The sequence below is a fragment of the Scomber japonicus genome, chromosome 2, assembly GCF_027409825.1.
Source record: "Scomber japonicus isolate fScoJap1 chromosome 2, fScoJap1.pri, whole genome shotgun sequence".
NCBI classification, from domain to species: domain Eukaryota; kingdom Metazoa; phylum Chordata; class Actinopteri; order Scombriformes; family Scombridae; genus Scomber; species Scomber japonicus.
Window position 1 is genome coordinate 10531494 of NC_070579.1, and position 14262 is coordinate 10545755.

Genomic DNA, 14262 nt, shown 5'->3' on the forward strand with positions numbered 1-14262 from the left:
TAAACTGTCATGTTAGTGTAAGTTATAACAGACTGTAAGTTGGTTTATACTCACAGACTTCAGCAGAGTGCAGATCCTCGTGATCTCTGACAGCACAGGAGAAGGTATCAGGAGAGGAGCGGGAAACTAAAAAGTCCTGTTTCTTCTCATCCGTCATTAACTTTCTGCCCTTGTACCACCTGTAGGCAGTTTGGTTGTCAGCCAGTGGACAGCTGGTGTTACAGGTCAGTCTAACGTTCACATCTGCAGGAGTCCTTTGAAAGCCTACCTCTGTTAGGAGATGTTAAATACATTATGAACAGTTTATATGTGTCATGTTTAGTTAAATAAAAATATGTTTATTACAAAAATTATTAAAGCATGGTTATTCCAGAAAAGAAGAATGTGTAACTGTAATAAGCATTTCGGTAACACAGTAAAACTAGGAAAAATTAAGAAAGCAAAGATCAGACATGAAAATACTGATATGAAAATAAATGATTGTTTCAATTCAAAAGGTGTTCTACATGTGTGGGGTGGGGGGGCATTTATAGAAAGTGAACCTCTGGGATATGTGATGGAGCAAGACTCATCCACTGATGTCTGCTTTTCAGAGCACATTCTTCCTTTAGCGTAGGTCACAGTAAAGCAGGTCGATGTGACAGAATCTGAACAAAAACAAATAGTATTTAGTAATTTAACTGGTGAACACTTAGTTATAGTATTTCATAGACTTCATAATTTAAAAAGCTTAATAGTAAAAATGTTCTTGGAAGTGTTTAACTAAAGGTTTTGTAACATGATGAGGAGCCAAATGTTGTCACTCACCCACTGAGACTTCAGGAGCTCTGAGATGCTCGTAGCCTTTGACAGCACAGGAGTATCTGACTGCTTCCTCACTGCTGACCAGCTGTTGGTACCAGGGAGACCAGTCCTGATAGAGAAACTCTCTGTTCTTGTACCAGATGTAGACTGCAGTCAGAGGACAGCTGGAGCTACAAATCAGTGATACTGTCTGTCCCTCTGTGGCAGGAATCACCTTCACCTGCAGGTCTGAGATGATGGTGAATAACGTGAGAGTTCATAGACTGATTTCATTGTTAAAGTAACACATTAGTGACAAACACTGTACCTGCAACATGGAGGGCGACTTTACTGTTTCGGCAGTCTTGTGTGTATTCTGCACCCTCCGAACAGCAGTAAAACTTTGCATCACTCTCTGTCAGATCTTTGATTGTTAGAGTTGGATGAGTGTCTTCAGACATGTTGTACTTTACATGATTTCCATCTGCAGAGAGCTCATTGAGAACATTCTTGAAGCCATCCCAGTGTGTAGTGAACCATTTCATGCTTGAAGTGTGATGTTGAGCTGAGCAGGGCAGATCCACTGATGAACCTTTAAAGGCACAGATGATGTTTGCTCGTACCTGAACCCCTTTAACAGAAACAAACATCTGGATCAATTCATAATCATATCATTCTTCTTATTCTAATAACTGAATGTTAAAAATATATATTGTATATAAAGGACATTTGTTGTATCATGTCACAGATTGCACATTTACAGATTTTGTATAATCTTCAAGTTGTACACATTTTAACTCTAATAATCAAGTAAAACTTTTTTTTTTTTTTTTTTTTTTTACAGATTACAGTTAATAATCTCATTTTGTATCATGTTTACAGTCATTAAACAAGAAGAGAAAAACAATAATTCATACCTGAGATCCACAGAATGAAACCCATAAACACACACCCAGCTTCTGTCAACAACATGGCTGCTGTAGTCTCTCCGCTTCTAATCACAAAAATTGATTAAATTAATTTTTAATGGCCTATATACATAAAAAAAAATCCAAATCAAAACCAACCAGCAGTCCTCCTACAGAGTAAAGTTTTACGAAGACAGAATAGACTGTTGGTCATTGTGAGAGTGCAGATGTACAGTATTAAACTCTGTTCATTTCCTTATTTCTTTTGTGAATGGCATAAGTCAGCTCTTTGTGCTGGGAACTCATGATCACGTAAATGCAGAGCATGCAGAATAGGAAAGATTAAGGAAATCCGAAGAGGTCATTCAAGTACAAATCTTGAGAACTGTTTCTGTAAATCAATTTGCAATGTTCTACAAGTAGCTAGTTCACAATATTGTAGCGACCAGAGGGGGGAGTGGTCACTCTGACTGGGACAATTTGAGCTGGTTCTCTGGTTTGAGCTCAAAGGCTCATGGGACTGTTAATGTTGAAAGGAAAGCCATGTTTTAGTAATGTTGTGTGCATGTTTAATTGTGTTATGTGAGTTTCCAGGTTATATGGCCATACATAGTGCTAAGTTGATGTTAGCTGTAATTAACAGTGTAGCCACCGCGACTGAGTCTCCTGGTGTGTTTAATTACCTCTGGCCAGTATTCATGTACGGTGGTTGATAGTTCTGATGTTAAATAAATAGCACCTCCTGTGGTCGAGCGGTGTAAGGGACGCAGGAGTTGTTTAAAGCAGAAATCTGTCTCAGTTTACCTTCTTCCACGTGAGCTCGCCACATTGGTGTCAGAAGTGGGATTATAAAAGAGAAGAATGGAGAGACAGATTGAAGAGTTAGAGCAAGCCCTTGAGCAGAACTTTAAGCTTTTGGAAAGCCTGGAACAAAGACAGAGAAGACCTGCTAGAGATGAACGTTTTCCAGCCCACCCTGATGGTTCCAGTGCACCACGGCCCTATCACCCTGTAGAGGTCAGGAGTGCTACTACAGAAGAAGTCCTGCCGCCTGCTGCCTCTGACCGCCCCCTAGTGACCAGGAGGGCTACTGCTGGTGACACCCTGCTACTTGCTACAGGCACTGGACGTCAACACTCCCTTGCTGCCACTGCTGCCAATGAGCCGCCACCACTGGTAACCACACCCAGGCCGTCGCACCCTGCAGCTATGCCTAAGACACCAGCCAAGCTTCCCAAGTACAACGGGGTGACACCACTGGAGCCATACCTCTCTCAAGTCCAACTAGCAGCATGCCACAGCGGCTGGAGCAACGAAGAAGCTGCAACCCACCTGGCCCTGGCATTGGAAGGAAAGGCGTTGCAGGTGCTCCTCGACATTACCCCAGCAGAGCAACGAGACCTCCAAGCCTTGACCATGGCACTACAGAGGCGATTTGGGCAGAGACTCTTTACTGACCAGAGTAGGGAGCAACTAGCCAGCCGTCACCGCCGAGAAGGAGAGAGCCTGGGTACCTTCGCTGCAGATGTGCAACTGCATGCTCAACGCGGTTACCCACAGTTTCACACGGCTGCCCAAGAGGAGCTGGCCCTCCATGCTTTCCTGCGGGGGCTCACACCAGAGAGGTTGCGTCAGCATGTCCGCCTTGCCATGCCCCAGTTTCTCAGTGAGGCTCTTCGTGAAGCTGAACGGGCTGAGGCAGTGCTCTCTACACGGTCTACTCAGCAGAAGGTTTCCGCGCTGCAACCACACGTCAGGATGGCCGACTACGATGAGGAAGAGGAGGATGCTGAAGAGGTCTGCCAAGTTCAGCCTTCACCACGACAGTCTCAGCGATGGCCTCCACCCTCCAGGCGCCGTCCCCCTCGTCAAACAGACCGCTGTTACCGATGTGATGAGCCTGGCCATGTTGCTCGAAACTGCCCAGCCCCTGCACCAAAGACCAAAGCCATCCAACCTGCGGGAAACGACAGCGGAGTGGTCTAGCGAGGGGGCCACCACTCCAGTCTCCAACCCCCCTCCGAGGCCGGTACACACTGGTCGGCTGCTTGGGTCACACCAGAGGACTGTATCTGATTTGCCAACTTGATGGCCAACCCTGCCGGGCCCTGGTAGATACGGGGTCTACCATTTCCCTGGTGCGACCTGGCATCCTCCCAAACACCATTGGCCCACCTTCAAAGGCATGGTCCCCAACTAGCACCCAACTGATGACAGTGACGGGAGAAAAAGCGGACATGAGAGGAAAGAAGGGACTGACAATCCAGGCAGGAGGCCATGTGCTGGTGCACAAGTTCTGGCTCGCCAACATCCGAGACCCGTGTATCATTGGGCTGGACTTGCTGAAACGTTGGAGAGCCATCGTCGATGTGTCGAAGGCAACCATCACCCTTGGTACAGAGACCTTGGCACTCCAGTCCGGCCGGCGGAAGAAGAAGCAGCCCAATGGTCAACGTACCAGTCGCCAAGCAGCGGCTGCTCTGCAGGCACCAAGCCACTGTGTTTTACCATCTGCCAGCACACCCACCAGCGTCCCTGCACAGCCGCAGCCTGCCCCAGCCTCTAGTCCAGAGCCTGCTGTCCCCCCCTCTGCCGAGACAACTGAAGCCATAAAGGACTTGTGGCAACGCAGCAAAGATGGTCTAAACCCACAGCAATGCCAAGAGCTGAAACAACTCCTCGAGGACTACATGGACATCTTCGCTGCGAGAGACGAAGACTGCAAGCATACAGGGTTGGTCCAGCATGCCATCGACACCGGCTCTGCCAAGCCCATCCGTCAACGCCCTCATCGGCTGAGTCTTGCTAAACGGCAGGTGGCAGAGGACAAGATCCGCGAAATGTTAGCTGCTGGAGTAATTGAGCCCTCCGACAGCCCATGGGCAGCCCCAGTTGTCTTGGTGAGGAAGAAGGACGGCAGCTGGCGGTTCTGTGTGGACTATCGACTCCTTAATGCCATCACAAGAAAGGACTCTTACCCGCTCCCGCGCATGGACGATGCGCTTGACTACCTCCTGGGGTCCAGCTGGTTCAGCTCACTTGACTTGCGCAGTGGCTACTGGCAGGTGGAGCTGGCCCCCGACGCAAGACCAAAGACTGCCTTCACCATCGGACAGGGGCTATGGCAGTTCCGCGTCATGCCTTTCGGGCTTTGCAACGCACCGGCTACTTTTGAGCGGCTGATGGAGAGGGTGCTGGCGGATGTACCTCGGAGTCGCTGTGTCGTGTACCTTGATGACCTGCTAGTACACGCCAATGACTTTGACAGGGCCCTGTCTAACCTGCGTGAGGTCTTCACTACCATCAGACAGGCAGGGCTGCGGCTGAACCCGGCAAAGTGTCGCCTGCTGACAAGGGAGACAGAGTTCCTGGGCCACATCGTCAGTGCTCATGGTGTAGCCACCAACCCAGCTAAGGTGGCTGCTGTCCGAGACTGGCCAACCCCAGCAAACATCAGCAAACTTCGAAGCTTCCTGGGCCTGGCGTCATATTACCGCCGCTTCATCAGAAGCTTTGCAACCATCGCCAGCCCACTCCACCGCCTGACCGACAAGGGCCGACCATTTGCCTGGGATGATGCCTGTGCTGCAGCCTTCACCCGGCTCAAGGAGACCCTCACTGAAGCCCCGGTCTTGGCCTACCCCGACCCCCAACAACCCTTCATCGTGGACACTGATGCCAGCAATGTGGGGATCGGGGCTGTCCTCTCACAGCCGGGAAGAGATGGGGAGCGTGCAGTGGCCTATTTCAGTTGTGCCTTGAGTCGGGCAGAAAAGAACTACTGCGTCACCCGACGCGAGCTGCTGGCAGTGGTCGTGGCACTGCGGCACTTCCGCCCATATCTGCATGGCAGCCACTTCCTCATCCGCACAGACCACGCTTCACTTACCTGGCTTCTGAACTTCAAGCACCCTGAAGGCCAGGTGGCCCGCTGGTTGGAGGCCCTCCAAGGGTACGACTTTGAGATCCAACATCGAGCAGGGCGGCATCACGGCAACGCTGATGCACTCTCCAGGCGGCCCTGTGCAGCGTTGGAGTGTCGTTACTGTCAGCGGCAAGAGGAACGGGGCCAGTTGACAGCAGTGGCGGCAGCTGTTGATCTCACCACCAATGAGGAGGGGTGGCTCCCAAACTACTCAGCAGCTGAGGCAACAGCAAGAGGCAGACACCACCCTGGCGCTGCTGAGAGGCTGGTTGGAGGTGGGGCAGCGCCCTGCATGGACAGAGGTGTCAGCGCTGGGGCTTGAAATGAAGGCCTATCACTCCCAATGGGGCAACTTCGAGCTTCACAACGGGTTGGTTTACCGGAGATGGTGACTAGTGCCCCGGGCGCTCCGCCCGCAGGTTCTCCAGACCGTGCATGGTTCGGTGGGGGCAGGGCACTATGGGAACGCCAAGACCCTCAAGCGCCTCAGGGGGCGGTTCTACTGGCCTGGCTGCCGACGAGATGTGGAGCTGCACGTGCACTGCTGCGACTCCTGCACCGCCCAGAAAGGACCAACTCGGCACTCCCATGCCCCACTACAGCAGTACTTGGTGGGGGCCCCAATGGAGCGAGTTGGAGTGGACATCCTTGGGCCCTTCCCAGTCACCGACTCCGGCAACCGATATGTCCTCGTGGCCATGGATTACTTCACGAAGTGGCCCGAGGCATATGCGGTGCCAGATCAGAGCGCCACCACAACAGCAGAGAGGTTGGTGGAGGAAATGTTTGCCCGTTTCGGGGTCCCCGCCGAGCTCCACAGTGACCAAGGGCGGAACTTCGAGTCCCAAGTCTTCGGTGAGGTCTGTCGACGGCTGGGGGTGAACAAGACAAGGAAGACACCGCTCCACCCTCAAAGCGATGGGCTAGTGGAGCGTTTCAACCACACCCTGGCCACTCAGCTCGCCATCCTCACCAGCCAACACCAGTGCGACTGGGACCGCCACCTACCCCTGGTCCTGTGGTCCTATCGGACTGCCGTCCAGGAGTCTAGCCAGTGCACGCCGGCTGCCCTCATGTTCCGGCGGGAGCTCCGTACACCAGTCGACTTGGTGTTTGGCGCTCCGCCTGAACCCGAGATTGCTGGGGGAAAAGAGATGGACTACTTTCGTAGGCTGAGGGATCGTCTTCAGGTGGTCCACGACTACACCCGCCAGGCCCAGGCCAACTCTGGGGTACGGCAGAAGAGGGCCTATGATACGCGATGCCAGGGGCAGGCCTTCATACCAGGGGACAAGGTATGGATCTATTGTCCTGTCCGCAAGAAGGGGGTTTCCCCCAAGCTCCGCAGCCACTGGCAAGGGCCCGGCGAGGTCTTGAATCGATTGTCTGAGGTGGTGTACCGGGTGCGCATGCCCGGTCGGGGGCGCAAGGTGGTGCTGCACCGGGACAGACTCTCACCCTACCGACCCCTTGCCCCGCTTTCAGTTGGAGAGGGGGACAGTAGCAGCCTCCCACAGGATGATCAGGGTGCCTCTCCTCAAGTTGCTCCCCCTTTGAGCCCCAGACGGCCTGCTCGCCAGCGGCGGCAGCCTGGACATTTGAAGGACTTTGTGTTGAGTGATGGGGTTGCCGAGGACGGCTGACCCCTCAGATAGGGGCTATGTAGCGACCAGAGGGGGGAGTGGTCACTCTGACTGGGACAATTTGAGCTGGTTCTCTGGTTTGAGCTCAAAGGCTCATGGGACTGTTAATGTTGAAAGGAAAGCCATGTTTTAGTAATGTTGTGTGCATGTTTAATTGTGTTATGTGAGTTTCCAGGTTATATGGCCATACATAGTGCTAAGTTGATGTTAGCTGTAATTAACAGTGTAGCCACCGCGACTGAGTCTCCTGGTGTGTTTAATTACCTCTGGCCAGTATTCATGTACGGTGGTTGATAATTCTGATGTTAAATAAATAGCACCTCCTGTGGTCGAGCGGTGTAAGGGACGCAGGAGTTGTTTAAAGCAGAAATCTGTCTCAGTTTACCTTCTTCCACGTGAGCTCGCCACAATATTAATTCCTCAGGTCTACTAAAAACGTCATCTATATTTCTTACAGTTTACTTGTGAAGAGGAAACCGCAGACATACAAGGATGCCACTCCTGAGCAGCTGCAAGATAGATCGCCCATGGAGTCCAGACATCAATCAATCTGGGGCCAAATCACAACAAAAGTCATCTTGAGGCACCTTTCGCATGGAGCAGGACTAGACTGTATTCATTAGTTAATTTAGAAAGAGAAGGCTATCTGCCTTGACTGGTTGAGGGGAGAGAGAGGGGGAAAGGGAGATAAGGAGAAGAGGGAGAAGAGGAAAGAAGGAGTACAGAGAGAGAGCAAAGCCAAACAATGTCAATCAGCTGTGATGGATCGGGCTGATGAGGTTCAAGTGATGCATTGATGAATCTGAAGACTGGGTGATGTGTCGCACAAAACAGCATCAAGAAAGCACCTGAGCAGAGAGGGAAAACATTTTAAAAGACAGCTACAATATGATTAACAGCCTAGAAGGTGTGTCGCTGTGTTATTGGTTAGATTTGACCAGGTGATGTTAAGATTCTCAGGATGTGCTGGTTGTTTCATGTTGTCAAGATACTCCACACGGCATGCATCCTCAGTCAGCTCGACAGCTTCTTTCCACTTCTATTTTATACCAAAATTTAGAAGTGGGCTTCTGATTGTCAGGATACAAATATTCACTTTTAATGACCTTACCACACCTGCTGTGTTCATGAAAGCTCATAAAACACAAAAGTTCGAAGTAAAATCAAAATGCGAAGCTGTTGGTTGTTCGATATGTTAGCCATCATGCTTTTAGTCAAGCTAACATTTTACCAGTTTTCAGAGGACAGCACGGTGGTATATGAGTAATGTAGCAATATACTGGAGCCCCAGTACTTCTTTCATGCATTGATTTTGGCTATACCACAGTTCTGTATTGTTCACTTGTATCTTAGGAACAAACATGAATCCGTTTGGAAACAGACATTTATACTAGTACATCGGTATTGTACATCATTGGTGTAGTAACTAAGTTTCGCCACAAGATGGAGTCATTGTTGTGCAGTGCTGAGATGAAACATGGACAGAAATATGTTGCTCACAATGTCTGTGTGTAGTTTACAGAGAAAGACAAAATATAAATCAAAAGTGCACTGACTATCTTGTTCAAGTGTGCAGCATTTTTACTTGTCTAAGGAGAAAAGGTACAGGTTTAAATTATAACATTAATGTTGGCATCCATACTGGGTCTATACGTTGATTGTATGTCAGTGTTTGTATTTGCTATATCATAACTGCTGACCTCATGACAGCTCATAAAACAATTTTAACCAAAAAGTGTAAATTAAGAGCAGGTTTACAGACTAATGACTGAAGTCAGAATGAACTGTTGGTCAGTGTGAGGACGGCTGGCAGACATGCTGCATGTAGCTCTGATACTAAAATGAACCTTCCTCATTATAATTCTCAGTAAAATGAAACCACAGATAAACAATGGATGTAGTTCTGCAGTTGTTTATTTATTGATGTCATATTTTAACATAGAAAACCTTTATATTTACTAATTCTAATTTTACGCTATACATTGGCTTATCATGCAACATGCAGCAGAGTTAAACTGCATCAAATTGTCGTCATAAAAAGGTGATAAAGTTGCAAGTGTAGGGCGGAGAGGTGTGAGGCTGTCTGTGGTTCACAGTGAGAAAAACAAATAAACACTTGTGAAGAGGAAGTTGCACACATAGTATTTATAATCATATCAAACACTGAAGAACATGCAGAGTCGAACATGTTTCTGAAAACAAGTTTTACAAAAGCTATTTTACAGTTAGAGCTGCAAATCAACCAGAAAGTAACACAATATGAAGCTCATCAGAAAATACATATAAGTATTGTGTACAGTTAGATCAGTCTGTTCAGTCATCACTTGAGATGCTGCTTCATCTGCCTCTACTGGAGCTTTCAAACACTCTGATTATGTTTTACTGAACTGAACTGACTGAAATATTTTATAACATTACAAAACTGATGTATTATATACTCATAATATGTGATTAGAATGTATATTAATTGTGTTTCTTGGGCTATTTACAAATATACAAAACAGTTTTTCTCAGACACAGTTTCATCATACAGCTCACAATCTTTAACATTCTGGTAACCTTGTAAACAAGTTTCATGGAAATCTAATCAGTGGTGTTTTCGGTTATCATTAAGATATTTCTTTATTATTCCTTTATCAGTCCCACAATGGGGAAATTTGCAATGTTAAATGTATTAATGTAAACATCACAGTGAAAGAAGCTAATCCACAAGTTTTATCAAAATACTAGTAAGTTCAGAGGTATCATATAGATCAACCTGTCATTCAGTCAGGAACATTTGTCATGAAAGCTCCACTCTAAGATGCTCCCTGGATTAGCTAGCAGCATGCTGAGCTAAAAACAGGGAGCACGATGCAAAACCCCTAAAACAAACATGGAACCCAACGCCAAGCCTTGATAAAGCCCAAGCTAAGTATCAGCCATACTATGGATAAATCTATGTGTAGCAGGAAGCATGCTGCACACCTCAGCTGCACAAACTTCTGAGATGGATGCAAGCATGCAACCCAAGAGAGGTCATATTACATATATTAGCAATGAACCCCAGTTAACCATTTTAAATGCAGCATTTATATTTACAAAATGTTGACAGAGTCCTTCAGTCTTTGCCCTCATAGCCTGTTGAGCTGCTATGATTTAATTTACTCCCAGGCAAAGTAATGTTCCTAGGCACATGAAGACCAACGACCCCTTGCTTTTAGAGTAGATGCAGGAAAACAGGCAGCTGCAGAGATAGTTGGACCAATACGGAAGGAGTGAGAGGTAACAGTTCAGAGGGGAGGCCACATCGTTTGCAGAGGAGATGGAGGCGTGCAGTAAACCAAGACCTTGACATAGCCTACCTCTGTCAGTCAGGAACAGGGTTCGTCTTGACTTGCCTGAGGACGCCACTTCAGGTAGGCTACCAGGTTATAGAGGATAGACGACAAAAGCAGTATTAGTTTGAGAGATAATTGATTAACCTTTACTCCTCCTGTCTGATTTTTAAATGTTTAAAAGGGTGGATGATGAACATGTGAGTGACCTTCACACATTGGACCTCAGTGAATTTTAATTGAATACCCCTGATCTAAAGCAACATGATCATTAAGTTTATCCAGGTCCAGCAGTCTAGATATGAATGATCTGCCCTGGGGAATCATTCTCATGGTGAAGTTAAGGAGGCCTAATAAAGACAGTAAGTCACATTTAGTAATAGACACTGCGTCTAACACGCCTGTATGGCTTCCTGAATGCAAGCCAGTTTTGGAGGGAAAAGATGCTAGCATGAAGTTGCTACACATTAAGGCTGCAGTGGACTACAGTTCCCAGGGTTCTGTGCGGCGTGACGTCAATCGGGAGCGCGCTGACGTCAGTGGTTGCAGCTGGATCCAGCGGTGGAGCTGAAGTTGAAGTTTGGAGAAGACAGCTGGAGCGGGATATTTGAAGGTGGAGGCGGACCTCCACCTCATGTAGGGAGGACTGGATCTTATCTGATGATCTGTGTGTGGTCTGAGTCTCGTCCTTTTAGCCGAGGTGATGATAACTCTAGCAGGAGTGGAGGCAGGTGTATTTGCCCTACCCTCAGTTCGCAGTTCTTCTTTGACGTGCAGTTTTTTGGGAATGTAGGAATTAACAGGAAGAGCATACTGGTCCTGGAGGTTTGCATCGAAAATTCAAAAAGCTCTTAATAGCAGCCCATCAAAGGAGAAGAGACATTACATTACGCCACCTGTTTTAAATCAAAGGAGTGACTTCTCTTGCTAGACGGGAGCTACGATGGACAGTAATGGTCCTTCTCATCTTTGGGTTCAAAGATCCATCCTCCAGCTCAAGAAGTGACATGACGAGCGCAGAGATGGTAAGCAATGAAATAACACAGTAGAAGTTTTTAGCTGTCATACCGTGAACCAGCAAAGGTGTAGTAAGATCAGTGTAGGTGGGATTCATATTTTAAAGAGCCGCCTTGTTGTTAGAATGGCTGTGATTGGTGTGTGACTGATGAGGTGATTCAATCAAAGCTAATGCAATGCTTCATTAAGCTACATAACTGTTATTTCGTTCAAATATAATGAATTGTAATGAAGAGATGCTTACTGTGTTGGATCTTAAGTTGACAGCAGAACGGGGGTCTTGCTCCTGTTCTCGGGGCTGATGGTGGAGTAGAGATCGTTCTGGGTGTTAGAGAAGTCAAGTCTGCCATAGTGATGATCAGTCTGCTCTGTGCCTTGAGTTGAGATGTTTTCATACACAGAACCAGGGTTTAGCTGATGAAGAAACAAAATAAATAATATCAGTATACAATATCTTGTATTTGACATTTTGACTGACAAGAGTTTTGGAAGTTATATTAAATGAGAGCAACAGCAGATATTCGGTATCTTTATATTCCAGTTTCATTTTACTGTAAAGTAAATAAATAACAATACAAATACTTTTATTTATCAACACTGAAAATTTTAATAAATTGGTGATAATGGTTATGATAATAAACAACAACCTGCAAGAAAAGCTTTTAAAAATAGTTAAAAAAGCAGAATTGTTTAAATCATTTTATTTACCTCCATATTGTCTGATGTTTCAGGTCTAGGAGAATGTCTGGAGGACCTCTTTCTCCTGCTAAGTGAAATGAGAATATAAAAACAAATAGATGATGTCAGGTTAGTGTGTAAATATCATGACTCTGAAACAAAGCTCAATGTTTCTCACCTAATCCAGAAGAAGACAGCGAGTGGCATTATAACCAGGAGAGCAGCAACAACTCCTGCAGCTGCTGCTGTTGATGTTCGTGTACTACTTTGGACAGTTAGAGTCTTTTCACCAGAGATGATGTTTTGGTGGGTTTGGACAGCACAGGAGTAGCTTCCTGCATGTTGAATGGTGACTGGGTCTAGAACCAGGTGTTTGTTTTGGCTCTCTGGCTCCGTCAGACGTCGACGGTTCAGGTACCAAATGTAGTTTGTGTTGTCAGTCAGAGGACAGCTGGTACTGCAGGTCAGTGTGACTCTCTGACCCTCTGTCACCACAGCAGGATGCAACTTAACCTCCAAACCTGAAAGATGATTAGATTGGACAGTAAATGTAAAACAGATTATCTCAAAAGTCCTCATACTGAAAGGACAAACTAGGTTTGTCACTGTCTTTGAAAACAACCCAGATGACTGTTTAGGAAGGAAAAGACTCTTGAGTGTATAAGGGATGGATAGCTTTATGTAACTAAAACTTCAGTAAAATCAACATCATACTCAAAAACAGTGTTTTGTAGAAGATGGGACATGAACCACAGACTCCTGAGTCAGAGTCACAGCCTTTGTACGTCCATCCATCCATTCTGACCTCCTCTCTAACGGCTGAGAGAGCTCAATGCAAATTATAAAAACACAAATAAATGAAGATTTTCATCTCTTTGACACATATGTGACAAAGAAATCCACTGCAAATATTGATAACTCTTTTTTGGACACCTATATTTGAAACATATTTCTTTATACAGAGTGTCAAAGTAGTGAGCATGTTTCATTTTGCTTGTTCTTTTGTTTAAGTTTTTAAGTGTTGAGCATTCGCTCCTGATACTTTGTTAGTGCAGATACAACATTCACAATTATTTAACACATTTAAACTATGAATCAAGTTTTAATCAGACCATGGAGGTTCTTAATATAGACAGATTTGTGAAATTAAGATTTATCTATTAAAGTTCTTAAAACAGTGAATAATTGTGTCCATGATTTATTGTGGGACATCTAAGAAATCACTGGTCTGATTTTGATGAAACACAGATACATCTTTACACTGTATTGTTATGAATTTCAGGTGTTGCATGATCCTGCATACAGCTTATTGTGTGTCCTTAATTAAACTACAGTTACATTATTCTGACTGCCTACTCTTTTGCAGCTGTCATCATATTAAACATGAACCAGCCTTTGATCTCTTGTCATTAATGAGTAAAGTCTGCTGACTGCTGTCAGTACATGGTGAGGAAGCAGCAAAGTCTCTATTGAAAAGTACACAGACAGAAATTACCTGAGACAATCAGAGTCACTCCAAGTCGATTACTCTTCCATCCTCCGTCATCTTTTTGGAGTCTGAATGTGTATTCTGCTGAGTCAGTCTTCTTCAGGTTGTTGATTCTCAGGATGTGCTGGTTGTTCATGTTGTCAATATACTGCACGCGGCCTGCATCCTCAGTCGGCTCGACAGCTTCCTCTTTACCACTTCTCTTTATTTTATACCAAACTTTAGAGCTGGGCTTCTTGTTGTCAGGATACAAATATTGAGTTGAAATGTTCACTGAAGAGCCTTCCAGGGCGCAGATTCTCCTTCTGATATAATTTACACTCCAGCACCTCTCACCATCAATACCTGAAATATAGATTAAAGACATAAAGTAGGATCTCCCTAAATAACTGTTTAAGTATCCTTAAAAAGGAAATAGCACAGCATGCCAAAGCAGCTAAAGCGCCTCTTTAAATACTTTATGTGACTTTGGGCAAAAAATGTAAAACATTGTTTGGATTTA